This window comes from Bactrocera tryoni, chromosome 3 (assembly GCF_016617805.1).
Source record: "Bactrocera tryoni isolate S06 chromosome 3, CSIRO_BtryS06_freeze2, whole genome shotgun sequence".
NCBI classification, from domain to species: Eukaryota; Metazoa; Arthropoda; class Insecta; order Diptera; family Tephritidae; genus Bactrocera; species Bactrocera tryoni.
The window spans coordinates 66117043-66133357 of NC_052501.1; the positions used below are offsets into that span (position 1 = coordinate 66117043).

General features: G+C 33.2%; 1 non-coding gene across 1 annotated transcript; it reads right to left on the bottom strand.

Annotated features, from left to right (window-relative positions):
* Positions 1-7561: 7561 nt before the first annotated feature.
* LOC120773200 lies at positions 7562-7770 on the bottom strand. Its single transcript, XR_005705147.1, has one exon. It is a non-coding gene; the product is annotated as a small nucleolar RNA U3 (small nucleolar RNA).
* Between the last annotated feature and the right edge of the window lie 8545 nt (positions 7771-16315).

A 16315-nucleotide genomic window follows, 5' to 3' on the forward strand; every position in this document is an offset into this window, starting at 1 on the left:
AAAAGCAAAAACATAATTCAAAAGTGAAAGAATTTGTGAAAGGTCCTAAAATAAAATTATTTTGAGGAGAAAATAAAGAAAACTATTGAGAAAACCTAAAGTGAATCTAAAATATTCAAATTGGATTACTGCATTTGGATTACCTTTAATACAAAAGAACTACATCAACAATGACAACAGCGGAACAACAGAGCAGCACAACAAAATAAAAACAACAATATCAGCAGCAGCGAAAGCAGAGACAGCAGCTAATAAAACAAAAACAACAACAGCAGCACAACAACAAAAGGTATAAATAATATCAACTAATAATTTAGTAATTTAGTGATAGTTTATTTAAGGTATTCACTCTTCATAAAAATAAAAAAATAAAAATAAAAATATGTAGAACAAATAAAATCTTAACTCGTCGCTGGCATCGATTACCTAGATAAAGCTTCTAAATCAATAATCAATAATAAACACAATTAGGCAAAGAGTCGAAAAAGAGCTTAAGATATGTATCTCCCTTTGAAGGTGTAAAAATTGCCATCTTTGTTTAAAGCAGTTGACAGGGTACAGAAAGGGACTATGTGGGACAGGAAGAAATAGTATTCAGGAGTTATTTATGATTTGAAAATTGGTGGATCAGCAAAAAATTTTTTGCAAATAAACCCACCTGAAAATTGGGAAAGTTGTAAAAAAACTAAATTAAGGCAACATTATAGACCCACAAAAATCAAAATGTTGATCACAAAGAAATTTCGATTCTTGAAGTAAATGGTATAGCGGAATTAAGTAAAAGATTAAACGAAATCGTGGATGATATAACAGAATATAGTGCACTAAAAGCGAAAATGAGTACTATGAGAGAATTTTTCGGGAATACTAATTCAGCGAATAAAACAATTAGCATCAGGGACATTTGCATATACAGTGCAATCAGTCACATCATTAACGGAAATGGCGAATGAAATTTATAAATTTATTGGGTTGGATAGAAGAAATCCTAAATCCTTATCTAAAAAGGAAACAATTTTCAAGCTAATACCAAAAACCAATGGTGTTAACAACCAAAAATTTCTATTCAGGACAATATATCGTTCACAAAATCACAAAATTTTTCTGAACAACAGTATCTCGTCCCACAATCCGGACAACGTCAAATAAACCTTCATGGACAGCAATCCAATCAAACAAGACCTCGATGGCAAAATCATTGCAAATTATTCAGAACAGGTTCGAACAAGTAAAATCGTATAATTACTCCCTACAACAGCAAGAAATTCAACAAATCTGAAATCATTATAATTACTCACAACAGCAAGAAATTCAGTAAATAGTAGACAGCAGTAAAAATAGGGGACCAGAACCCATGGACGTAGACACAATGGTAGGAGAGGTGATTCACAAAGTCAAACACGAACGAGGAGTTTTACAAATTAGCCTCGGAATCATCAAACAAAATTATAATAATATTAACATTTTTTGAGAAAAAAAAATTTTGTCGCTTTAGGGTCGACTCAGGTTCAACCACATAAGTATAATGAAAAATCTAAGTTTCGAAAAAATTTAAATTACCAGTGCTTGAAAGTGAAAGAAAGCACTTTGGTGAATACTAAACGGAATAATTAAAACGCCAAATGTTAAGGTAAAAAGCCCTTGTCCCAAAGAATTCAAATACCCGGAAAACGCCAGAATGAGATGGTTATTAATGGATTTTAATAAACCATATGATTTGTTAATAGGAAATGATTTCCTTTTTAAAAACGTTAAAACCATTGAAAACGGAAAAATTGAAATAATTTTGAAAAAAATGGTGTGAATCTTCCATTCTATATGAAAACTATGCAAGAGCAAGTTTATTCATTAGATATAAGTGAAGTAAATAACATCAACCTTGATCATTTAAAATCAAATGAGAAAAAGCAAATCGAAAAATTATTAAAAGCATTTCAATAAAAGCTATCTATAAAGAGGGGACAAGCTCACCAAGTAAAGCAGTAGTTGCTGAAATTAAAACAGTTACGGATCAACAAATAAATTCAAGAATTTATAGATTACCTCAAAACATGAAGAAGTAAGAAGACAAATTTCTGAATTAGAAGGCAAGGACCATTAGAAAAGTCACAGTAGATATAGAAAAGCTCACCTATTCTAATAATACCGAAAAGATAGATAATTCAGGAATACAAAAATTCAGGCTAGTGGTTGATTATAGGAGTTAAACCAATTGACTGTAGACGATAAGCATCCCTCTACCGAATATCGAAGGAATCTTAGATAAATTGGGAAAAGCACAGTACTTTAGCACCATATAGATCTAGCAAAAGGTTGCCATCAGATTTTAATGGCGAAAGGGACATCCAGAGAAACAGCTTTTGTCACTCCGGCGGGACTATATGAATACGTCCGAATGCCTTTCGGGTTGAAAAATGCCCCAGCTACTTTTCAGAGATTTATGAATGACATATTTGGGGAATATATAAATAAAATATGTGTCGTATATTTAGATGACATATTAATTTTCAACTTCATTAGAAAGAGCACATAAACTCATTAAAAATTTTTTGAAACTACAAGAGAATAAATTAAAATACAGGCAGATAAATGCAGTTTCTTCAAAACTACATTCCTAGGACACATTTAACAAAGAAGGCATCCAAGCCTAATACTGATAAAATTATAGCAATTCAAAAGCTACCAATACCAAGGCGAAACGGTTAAAAGGATTTTAGGAGCAACAGGATATTATCGAAAATTCATAAAAGATTATTCTAAAATAGCTTACCCATGATACAAAATATTTGAAAAAGGGCAATAAAATAAACTCTAAAGATCCACAATATATTGAAAGCTTTGAAATTTAAGCACTCATTTCATCTCACCCCAACTCTCAAATTCCCAGAGTAGGCAGGAATTCAGTATCACAACTGATGCTAGTGATTATGCTATTGGAGCAGTGCTTTTCCTATTAAGGCCAACCAGTATACTATATTTCAAGAACTCCTAAACAATCATGAGCAAAATATTCAACGACAGACAAGAATTTTTAGCGGTAATTTTTCTCTATTACATATTTTCGACCATATATATATAAAGGCAATAGAATTTAAAATAATAACCGATCACTGTCCGATCAAATATCTTGTTAATATGAATATAAAAGGAAAAAGATTTTCTCAACGCCATCAGAGATGGTTATTGAAATTACAAGAATACAACTTTGAAATAGAGATATTTAAATGGAAAAAATAATGTTGTAGCTGATTTTCTTGAGTCAGATTGAAAACTCACCAAGAAATAAAAGAAAGGTAACGACAATGAATCAAACTTAGAATTGTGAAACAATTCATTCAACGAATGAAAAGAACTGTTTGAACACTTTCCAATTAAAGAAAGGTGTTAATAAATATAAAATTCAAATTATATTAACATATAGACACAAACAGCAAATGCAAAGAGACTCCATGGAAGAAAAATAATTGAAATAAACCCAATGGATGAAAAAAGAAGAGAACAAAGGAAACATTAAAAAAAATATATAAAAGGAAACAGGATTGTAGGAATATTTTCAGAAGTATCTAAACAGATTACCATAAAATACAAAAACTACTTATTGAAATGTTTTGCTCAAGATAGAAGTTTAAAATTTATAAAATGCACAAAAGAGCATCAGAAATAGAAGAAGAAGAAAAGAACTACATAGCAAATATCACTATACCATACAAAAGAATCTATGCATAGTGGCATAAATGAAACCTATAATACATTAAAAGATAAAATATATTTTCAAAATTCAAAGAAGAAATACAATTATTAATAAATAATTGCAAAAATGCCAACAAATCAAATACGATAGGAAACCCATTAAACCTAAATTTCACCTAACTTCAAACTCAATAACCAATGTGATCATGTGTAGATATATTTCATTTCAATAAGCAATCATTGTAACAGTAATTGACAAATTAACAAAATTCGCAGCAGCTTACAGAATAACAGACAGAAACCCTGAGCTAAAAGACAATAATTATGGAACATTTTGCGAAATTCGGTAAAATCAAAAAAAAAAAAAAAAAAAAAAAAATTATTATGGATAATGAGTTTTAAGAGCAAGTGAACAATTAATCACGTATCATTTAAACGTGCTTCGAAAATGGTAGAAGTCCATCAGCACAAAACTAAATAGCTGGCTACAGGAAATGCAGACACATTGAGGAGATCTGTACTCCAACTCCTTGTATTGGAAAAAATCCAACAGGAATTGAGGACTCTAGTCTTTCAACAGAAATGAGATACAAATTGTTATATACAACTATAACGATAGGTACCACTCAACTATCAAATGTTCTCCAAGGGACGCCAAAGAAAACATTTGTCCATCCATATTACAAGATAGAATAAATACAGTAAAACAGAAAACAATAGCCAAATTAAATCAAAACAGAGAAGAATATATAGAAAACAGACAAACAGGACCAATTAAAAACTACAAAAGAGTACGGCATATTTCAGAATATTTCCCTTACAAAACGTCCATCCGGCAAATATAAAAAGACCAATGAAATTAGCAAACATAGAAAATCCAAATGAGGATGATGATGATTCATTCAGTCTAAGGGCATTTAATGGAGATAATAACATTTAATTTTTTTTTCTACATATATATACATGATTTTTTTTACCCCAGTGGGTAAAGGGTCTTTCTAGAATATACCCATGGTAAGAGATGCCTGTCGTAAGAGGCGACTAAAATCCAATTTAAGTTTTTTTTAAATCAAAACCTAAAACGGTTATACATTTTTACTTTTACAGATGACGATAATAATTATTTTTTTAACAATAATCATATCATTGGTGACAGCACTTTTGCAAATTACACCAATAATAGAAGATGCGGGGTATACAATTATACAAACAGCGGACATAGAAATAGTTAACGAAATAAGTACAGTTATACATACTATAAATCCGAACAAGATAGCAGACATAGTTGATCAGGTTAAAGAAAATATTGAAAAACTAAATATTGAAAATAAAGAAATTTTTTTTTGATGAAATAAAAAATATAAAAGCAAAAATCACATCAATAACACCGAATATCAAAAAGAGAAATAAAAGAGGCTTGATAAATATAGGAGGAATAGCATATAAATGGATGTTTGGAGTCATGGATGATGATGACAGACAAGACATTTTGAACCATTTAAAAATTATTGAAGAAAATGGCCATAATGCCATTGTAAATTTAAATAAACAAATAGTAATTAATGAACATTTAAATAGATCACTAAACTTATTAAAAGGAACTATAGAATCAGATAGGAAACAAATAATAGAAACTTTAAATATAATAAACAAAGAGGAAAATAGAATTGAAAGTAAAATTTTGTATAATGATGAAATGAATAAACTAAAATTCATAGAAAGTAAAGTTCAAGAAATACAAAATAATATAGCGGCGGCTAAATACAATATGGTACATCCAAGTATGTTAACTAGGGAAGAAATTGAAAAATACGAGATTGATTTTTACAAACTAAAATTATCAAAAGTAGGAGTAGTAGTATACAGAAACGATACAATAATATTTGCAATTCAGATACCAAGAACATTTTTTCAAACTAAGATTCAATTAATAACCCCAATGCCAAATAGAAATAAATTACAAATTATTGAAAAAGAAAAATTCGTTATAAAAATTGGCGAAAACTATTTTGATTATGTAGAAAATAAAGCATTTAAAAATCTAAAATTGAGTAAAAGCTGCATATTTTCAAATACTTGCGAATTTAAATATAATAACAAAACATCAATACAAGAAATAAGCGATGACACAATATTAATAAGAAATGCAAAAAATGATGTAATAAAACAAAACTGCGATGACAGAAAAATTGTATTAAAAAATAACTATATAATCAAATTTGTAAATTGTAAAATGGAAATTTTAAAACAAGAATTTAAAAATAATAAAACAGAATATATTCATACAATTATATACCCTGCCGAAAAATTAAACCAAAGTTACACACCAAAATTAACATTCAATGATATTGCAATAAAAAATATAGAAAACATAAAAGAAATTGCAGAATTAAAATACCATAAAAATGTATCATATGGTATTAATATATCATTGATAATCATTGTAATGGTAGTAGTAGCAATCCTAGTAATAATATTAAAGAAAAAAACAACAAAAATAAAAATTGTAAATACAAGAACTCAGGAGAGTTCAAACAGTAACGCTGGGGGAGTTGCGTCGTCAAACGACTCCACCACTGTCAAACTCGTCGACACACAAAAAAGACAAGTATTTTTTAAATATTTGTATTTGTCTGAAATGTAAGTTGAATCTTCAGATTCAACTACATACATATGTACATATAAAATTGTAATATAAGATATGCCGGGTCGTTGATGCTGAGGAATGTCAAGTCAGCACAACGGCTTCAGGTAAATTTAGCAAGTAAGATTTTTATAAAGGTTTCAGGTAAATTTAGGAAATAAGATTTTTGGTAAAGAATAAAATGATGATTAATAAACTGGACGGCAAGCCGCTCAGTACGGTAAACCGGAGTTTTATTATATCGTAATTCGCGCGGATGAAGTTTTACTTCTTAGTGATATTCCAAGAAATACATGTCATTTTGTATGAAAGAAAACTAGAAACTTAAATTCATATTTTATAAATTTATTTTATGCACATAAAGTGAAGAATAAAGCAAAGTCTAAATGAAGGAACTTTGACTAGAAAAGTAGTTCTGTCTCTTCGTTGCGGAAGAGAATATGCAGCGTTATCATCTCTCTTCTTCAATCCATCAACACGCGTTGAAGGCCCAGCAGTTATCGCTGCGCGTTCAGAAATTGAAATCGTATTTTCATCACTTATCAATATACTTGTTACATGTGCGCGCATTGACTTGCATGTTCATACATTCATATATACTTATATGTACATATATTTGCATACATTGCCAAACAAATAATGCACAAACATACAAACATACATATGCGTACACATATGAATATGTCACCACCAAAAATTTGATCTTCACAAGTCAATATGGCAGCCAAATTGGCGAAGAACAAGTATAGTACATTTTACAACAAAAACGATTTCATTAATGAACGCAGGCGCAAATACCACAAGCGATCTCGCTTCATTCATAAAAGCAGAGGCCGTAACATCTCCCCTAGCATGCCTTTGCCAACAAGTCGTCTTTTCGCTAAAAATCATAAATTGCACAACTTTCTGGTGCTTCTCGCAAAAATCTGCGTCGATATGTATTTACGATCATACGTATACATACATACATATTTGCGCATGTTTGTAGGCGAAGCTGCCACAGCGGCAACGGGTGACAATCGGTGGCCATTACTTTACTTATGCCATAGAAATTCTATTGCTACGAATATGGAAATGACAACGAAATAATGCAAATATGCATATTTCTAAAGGTCATTAATTTCTTTGAAGAAATGAAAGAAATGAATGATCCGGAGAAGTATAGTCTTAACTTTTCAACGGCCAACGCAGAGCATTTCAACCAAAAAGAATTTATTCATTAAAATCACCACTCAGAAGTCGTTTTATCCGTTGTAAGCGAACGATTTTCGAAGACACATCATTTCTAATATGCCACAAGACAAAATTAGAAATGAACTTCTTAAACCTCACGCTGTTATATAAATATAGATAATATACCTCGTCATCGCGGGTCGATTTCCAAAAAAAAGTAAATGAAGACTAACTACAGAAATAATCCTGTAAAGTATAGCCTTAATTTTTCAACGGCCAACGCAGGGTATTTCAACAAAAGCTCACATAAAATAGTTGAGAATTCGCAGAAATGAAAGACAAAGGAAAGAAAAAGCAGTATAACTTCAATAATGAACAAGCATCTGCAAACATACACATATGCGCAGCGTTAGCAGCAAGGAAAGAGGTAACAATCGGCGATCCATTGTATATTTCCTTCATGCATAACCAAACCATAATTAGGACAACGCAATACAAGTGTCAATGGTGGTCTTGGTGGTAAGCGCTTGAAAAGTTACGACGAGCACGTAGGTACGTAGGTTCGAATCCCAACAGAATTGATTTTTTAATTGAATATGTCACCAACCAAAATTGAAACATTGTTCTACAAAAACAACAACAGCATAAGCATGGCAACATTGTGTTGTTGGTAGAAAAGCCGAGCTGTGCCGAAAGAAACGAACAAACGATCGCCGATTGTCGTCACCGCTTCGCTTGCTGCTCGAACATCTTCGGAGACAAGGTTGCGTAGATTCATATTATTGAGCAAGGTTGCGCAACCTGAATCTATCGCAACCTTTTCCGAACTCGTATAAGAGGTATAATTTCCAAAATTGGAAAAAAACTTTCTTGTATGTACACAGTTAGCAATCGAAATTGAGTTACTTCAAATCATTTACTTCACTTATTTAAGTTTATTAACCGTCTTCATCTTACTTGAGTGGACATAAAGCCATAACGACAGTGCATTTGGAAAAATTCGACAATCTTATATTCAGGTATAAAGTCGATTTTCTTGTATATACACATTTAGCAGTCGATATTGAGTTGCTTCAAATCATTAACATCAAATATTTAAGTTAATTAGCCTTCTTCATCTTGCTGAAGTTGACATAAAGCCATAACGGCAGTGCATTTGGAAGAATTCGACAATCTTATATTCAGGTATAAAGTCGGTTTGCTTGTATATACACATTTAGCAGTCGATATTGAGTTGATTCAAATCATAAACATCAAATATTTAAGTTAATTAACCTTCTTCATTTTACTGAAGTTGACATAAAGCCATAACGGCAGTGCATTTGGAAGAATTCGACAATCTTATATTCAGGTATAAAGTCGGTTTGCTTGTATATACACATTTAGCAGTCGATATTGAGTTGATTCAAATCATAAACATCAAATATTTAAGATAATTAACCTTCTTCGTCTTGCTGAAGTTGGCATAAAGCCATAACTGCAGTGCATTTGGAAGAATTCGACAATCTTATATTCAGGTATAAAGTCGATTTTCTTGTATATACACATTTAGCAGTCGATATTGAGTTGCTTCAAATCATTAACATCAAATATTTAAGTTAATTAACCTTCTTTATCTTACTGAAGTTGACATAAAGCCATAACGGCAGTGCATTTGGAAGAATTTCACATTCTTATATTTAGGCACAGAGTCGATTTTCTTGCATATACACATTTATCAGTCGATATTAAGTTGCTTCAAATCATTTACTTCACTTAATTAAGTAAATTAACCTTGTTTATTTTACTGAAGTTGACACAAAGCCATAACGACAGTGCATTTGGAAGAATTCCACAATTTTATATTAAGGCATAGAGTTGATTTTCTTGTCTATATCCATTAAGCAATCGATATTGAGTTGCTTTTTCTTCACTTATTTAAGTTAATTAACCTTCTTCATCTTACTCATGTTGACATAAAGCCATAACGTCAGTGCATTCCACAATCACATATTTAGGTATAAAGTCGATTTTTTTGTATATACACATTTAGCAATCGATAGAGAGTTGCTTCAAATCTTTTGCTTCACTTATTTAAGTTAATTAACCTTCTTCATCTTACTGAAGTGGACATAAAGCCATAACGGCAGTGCATTTGGAAGAATTCCACAATCTTATATTAAGGTATAAAGTCGATTTTCTTGTATACACACATTTAGCAATCAATATTGAGTTGCTTCAAATCATTTACTTCACTTATTTACGTTAATTAACCTTCTTCATCTTACTGAAGATTACATAAAGCCATAACGCCAGTGCATTCCACAATCACATATTTAGGTATAAAGTCGATTTTTTTGTATATACACATTTAGCAATCGATATTGACTTGCTTCAAATCTTTTGCTTCACTTATCAAAGTTAAGTGGACATAAAGCCCTAACGGCAGTGCATCTTGAAAAATTCCGCAACCTTATATTTAGGTATAAAACCGATTTTCCTGTGAATACAGGGTTAGCAATGGATATCGAGTTGCTTCAAATCATTAACTTCCCATATTTAAGTTAACTAACCTTCTTCATCTTACTGAAGTGTATATAAAGACATAACGGCCGTGCATTTGGAAGAATTCCACAATCTTGTATTAAGGTATAAAGTCGATTTTCTTGTATATACACATTTGGCAATCTATATTAAGTTGCTTCAAAATATTTACTACACCTATTTAAGTTATTTAACCTTCTTCATCTTACTGAAGTGGACATAAAGCCATAACGGCAGTGCATTTGAAAGAATTACACAATCTTATATTAAGGTTCAAAGTCGATTTTCTTGTATATACACATTTAGCAATCGATATTAAATTGCTCCAAATCATAAGTTTGACATATTTAAGTTAATCAACCTTCTTCATCTTACTGAGGTGGGCATAAGGCAATAACGGCAGTGCAGTTGGAAGAATTCCGCAACCTCATATTGAGGTATGAAGTCGAATTTCTTGTAAACACACATTTAGCAATCGATACTGAGTTGCTTTGAATCATTTGCTTCACTTATTTAAGTTAATTAACTTTCTTCATCTTACTGAAGTGGATATGAAGCCATAACGGCAGCGCATTTGGAAGATTCCACCATTTATATTAAGCTACTAGCTTTTACCATATGTTTCTCGCTACACGTAAATCTATTAAAACTCTTAAGGGTTTTTACTTTGTGTTTTATTTATTTTTGTAAAACTGTTACTTATTTATAAAACACTAGAGGACCCGTCCACGCTTCACTGTGGCTGATACATAGATAATACTACTATTACCATCTATATGATTTCTATTAGTTGGATAATAACTATTTGTTAATGCGATATAGCATTTTTGTGAAGCAACTTGTGTTAGTTTACAAAAAAATGGATCATAAAGCATTTCGGTTGTTAGTAAAGCATTGCTTTTGGATGGAAAATACTGTTGAATTTGGGCTCAGGGAGATCCACCGTTGAAAAGATATTTTCTAAGCTGGAAACAGGCGAATTGCGCACCGAGAACAAAGATGCTCTGAAGATTCGAAAGCAATGTGCAAAGTGGGTGCCTCACAAGTTCATAATCCAATGAAAACAACGAATAACTGATTCTGAGAAGTATTTGAGCGCTCTTTAATCGTAATAAAACCGAATTTTTGCGTCGGTGTGTGTCGACTGTCATTCTAGTGAACTGCATATGATGAAACGGTTCTTAGGCGTGGAAAGACGAAAAAGTCGGATGGAAAGGTTATGACATCAGTCTTTTCGAATGCATGTTGTATAATACATACTCAAGGACTGATTACTGAGCCAGTTATAATCCATTGAACTGTGTATTTAGTTGCAGTTCCTTTCTACTATTACAAATACATACTTAGAAATTGTATTATTTTTGAAGAAGAATCTGTATGAAATTGTAGGCATATATTCCAATGATTCCTGCAAATATGAGTTGTCAACAAATGCTTATGATTTGAAATATAATTTTAGTATTTATGAGTTGTATTAAATTTTGACATAAAGAGATAAAAGGTATCCTACGTCCTTACCCTGGTTCTAAGCTACCTCCCCACCAATTTTCAGCCAAATCGGTTTAGCTCTTCTTCAGTTATAAATGGTGTAACTAACAACAACTTTCTTGTATATACATACATATATAGATATATGGAAGAGAAGTTTTTTTATTGTTTTTTTTGAAGAAACGAAATATTCAAATTTTGAAAAAATGCTTATTATTTGATATATACATATATATATATATATAATTTTTGTATTTATGAGTTGTATTAATGGTAATGGTTCAGGAGGCGGTTCAAACTCCGGCAATTTTACTTTCCCGTTAGCGCAATACATTCCAGCCGTTTCACCCGAAAATTTAGCCGCTTCACAATGTTGGCATATAACATCCATCATTCCAATATATCCATGTACATTATAGTCGATTAAAGGGTCGTAATCAAATGCAGCAAGGAACATATCTTCCAAAACACGACGTCGTATTCGCGTAGGTCTTGCTGGATTTCTTGCATGATGAGCTTCTTCAAATCTATTTCGTGGACGTCGCACTTTGTGATACTCTTTGTGATAACACGCCCCGAGCATTTCGAGTACGTCGACCTGTGTTTGATTTTGGACGTGCCGGCATTTTCTTTAAAATAATTTCTTATATAGACAAGTTTACAAAACTCAGGAATATTGTTATCTTTCGCAAATAGAACTGGATGGTAACAAGTAAGGAAGTGCTAAGTTCGGGTGTCACCGAACATTTTACACTCTCGCATGATAAAGTGATAGATAATCGAGATACCCTTATTAGCAACTTTATTGCGAGAACATAAAAATGATGTCCTCTGAATTACATGAAAACATCTGAGAGATTTACTGATATTTTCGGTGAAAAATTAGGTTAGGTTAGGTTAGGCACTGAATTCTTCTTGTTCGATATAAGGGACCTTGAAAAGTTATAGTCCGATCACGACAATTTTTCCACAAGGGATACCTCAGCTCAAATACCGTATTTGTGTAAAGTTTTATTCCGCTATCATTATTGGTTCCTAATGTACTATATATTATACAGTGAAGGCATCAGATGAAATTCAAAATAGCGTTATATTGGAATAAGGCGTGGTTGTGAACCGATTTCACCCATATTTCGTACATGTCATCAGAGTGTTAAGAAAATATTATACACCGAATTTCATTGAAATCGGTCGAGTAGTTCCTGAGATATGGTTTTGGTCCATAAGTGGGCGACGCCAAGCCCATTTTCAATTTTAAAAAAGCCTGGGTGCAGCTTCCTTCTGCCATTTCTTCCGTAAAATTTAGTGTTTCTGACGTTTTTTGTTAGTCGGTTAACGCACTTTTAGTGATTTTCAACATAACCTTTGTATGGGAGGTGGGCGTGGTTATTATCCGATTTCTTCCATTTTTGAACTGTATATGGAAATACCTGAAGAAAACGACTCTGTAGAATTTGGTTGACATAGCTATAGTAGTTTCCGAGATATATACAAAAAACTTAGTAGGGGGCGGGGCCACGCCCACTTTTCCAAAAACATTGCGTCCAAATATGCCCCTCCCTAATGCGATCCTTTGTGCCAAATTTAACTTTAATATCTTTATTTATGGCTTAGTTATGACACTTTATAGGTTTTCGGTTTCCGCCATTTTGTGGGCGTGGCAGTGGGCCGATTTTGCCCATCTTCGAATACGTGTACAAAGTTTCATCATGATATCTCAATTTTTACTCAAGTTACAGCTTGCACGGACGGACGGACGGACAGACGGACGGACGGACAGACAGACATCCGGATTTCGACTCTACTCGTCACCCTGATCACTTTGGTATATATAACCCTATATCTGACTCTTTTAGTTTTAGGACTTACAAACAACCAGTTATGTGAACAAAACTATAATACTCTCCTTAACAACTTTGTTGCGAGAGTATAAAAATAAAACAACAACTAAAATATATGTTTCAAGCAATTGCATTATAAAGTTTTATAACATCTCTAGAGTACTATCCTAAACTCTCAAGTTGATCTGATTAATAGCTCCGAAGTTACAGCCTTCAGAACTTTTGCGCTTGAAGCTAGCTAGGCTAAGTGCGTCGCCTTTAAACGCGTTTTTGCGCAAAACTGTTTTTCTGAAGTCTGTTGATCGCTATTCGTAAGTCCTAAAACCAAAAGAGTCAGATATAGGGTTATATATACCAAAATGATCAGGGTGATGAGTAGAGTCGAAATCCGGATGTCTGTCTGTCCGTCCGTCCGTCTGTCCGTCCGTCCGTCTGTCTGTCGAAAGTCTTGCCTGTCCGTCCGTCCGCTGGTCCGTCCGCCCGCAAGCTGTAACTTGGAGTAAAAATTGAGATATCATGATGAAACTTGGTACACGTATTCTTGGCTCCATAAGAAGATTAAGTTCGAAGATGGGCAAAATCGGCCCACTGCCTCGCCCACAAAATGGCGGAAACCGAAAACCTACAAAGTGTCATAACTAAGCCATAAATAAATATATTAAAGTGAAATTTGGCACAAAGGATCGCATTAGAGAGGGGCATATTTGGACGCAATTTTTTTGGAAAAGTGGGCGTGGCCCCGCCCCCTACTAAGTTTTTTATACATATCTCGGAATTTACTATAGCTATGTCAACCAAATTCTATAGAGTCGTTTCCTTCAGGCATTTCCATATACAGTTCAAAAATGGAAGAAATCGGATAATAACCACGCCCACCTCCCATACAAAGGTTATGTTGAAATTCACTAAAAGTGCCTTAACCGACTAACAAAAAACGTCAGAAACACTAAATTTTACGGAAAAAATGGCAGAAGGAAGCTGCACCCAGGCTTTTTTTATACTCTCGCAACAAAGTTGCTAAGGAGAGTATTATAGTTTTGTTCACATAACGGTTGTTTGTAAGTCCTAAAACTAAAAGAGTCAGATATAGGGTTATATATACCAAAGTGATCAGGGTGACGAGTAGAGTTGAAATCCGGATGTCTGTCTGTCCGTCCGTCCGTCTGTCCGTCCGTCTGTCCGTCCGTCCGTGCAAGCTGTAACTTGAGTAAAAATTGAGATATCATGATGAAACTTGGTACACGTATTTCTTGGCTCCATGAGAAGGTTAAGTTCGAAGATGGGCAAAATCGGCCAACTGCCACGCCCACAAAATGGCGAAAACCGAAAACCTATAAAGTATCATAACTAAGCAATAAATATAGATATTAAAGTGAAATTTGGAATGCATTAGGGAGGGGCATATTTGGACTTAATTTCTTTGGAAAAGAGGGTGTGGCCCCGCCCCCTACTAAGTTTTTGTACATATCTCGGAAACTACTATAGCTATTTTAACCAAACTCTACAGAGTCGTTTTTTTCAGGCATTTCCATATACAGTTCAAAAATGGAAGAAATCGGATAATAACCACGCCCACCTCCCATACAAAGGTTATGTTGAAAATCACTAAAAGTGCGTTAACCGACTAACAAAAAACGTCAGAAACACTAAATTTTACGGAAGAAATTTTTTAAAAATTGAAAATGGGCGTGGCCTCGCCCACTTATGGACCAAAAACCATATCTCAGGAACTACTGCTCCGATTTCAATGAAATTCGGTATATAATATTTTCTTAACACCCTGATGACATATACTAAATATGGGCGAAATCGGTTCTCAACCACGCCTTCTTCCAATATAACGCTATTTTGAATTCCATCTGATGCCTTCTCTGTATAATATATACATTAGAAACCAATGATCATAGCGGAATAAAACTTTACTCAAATACGGTATGTGAGCTGAGGTATCCCTTGTGGAAAAATTGTTGTGATCGGACTATAACTTTTCAAGGTCCCTGATATCGAACACGAAGAACTCAGTGCCCAACCTAACCTAACCTAATTTTTCACCGAAAATATCGGTAAATCTCTCAGATATTTTCATGTAATTCAGAGGGCATCATTTTTATACTCTAGCAATAAAGTTGCTAATAACGGTATCTCGATTATCACTTTATCATGCGAGAGTATAAAATGTTCGGTGACACCCGAACTTAGCCCTTCCTTACTTGTTTGGACTACGGTGACAATTATTTGAAAAATAATGTCGCGAAATTTTCACTGAAATTTTTCCCTTTCTTGTAAACATGTCTACCAAAAATTCAATTTTCAGTTTTTTTCCTTCGTCAAAGTTCTAAGTTAAGGTTTTAACTAAAACATGTATTTTTTTTACTTTAGATGATCCTGTACGCAGTTATCCTGTCAACGTGGATTCATCTTATTTCCGAGGGGTCACCGCAAATAGCCCCGCAATGAACGAGTTTAAAATACATTTTTCCAAAAATGTCAAAATTTCTTTGTTAATAGTTTATGTTTGTAGCAATAAAAAGTTCTAATAAAATAATTCATTTTTTATTTGAGAAAACAGATTTGAGAAAAGGCTGTTTTCCGAGGAAACCCATCTAACCCCTTAAACCTTATGTTTTCTGCTAAATAAGCCAACAACATCTATAACTTTATTTCGAAACCTTTTAAGAGAAAATTAGCGGGAAAACTTTCAACGTTCTGCATGCAACATGTGTTGCAAGAGCGACAGCAAAGAGCACTAACTCAAGCGCGGATGCACGCAGAAGTGAGAGGGAGAATGAAATATGAAGACAACTGTTTAGTGTGACAGCGCTGCTACAACACAGTACACAGATTTTTGTTGCACTTGTATCGCTTTCCTCATTTGAGTTTGCTCCAAAAAATGCGCAAATTCGAAACTGCCAAAAAGCAGCCGAGTGTGGCAAGAGCAAACAACAGCATAATCACA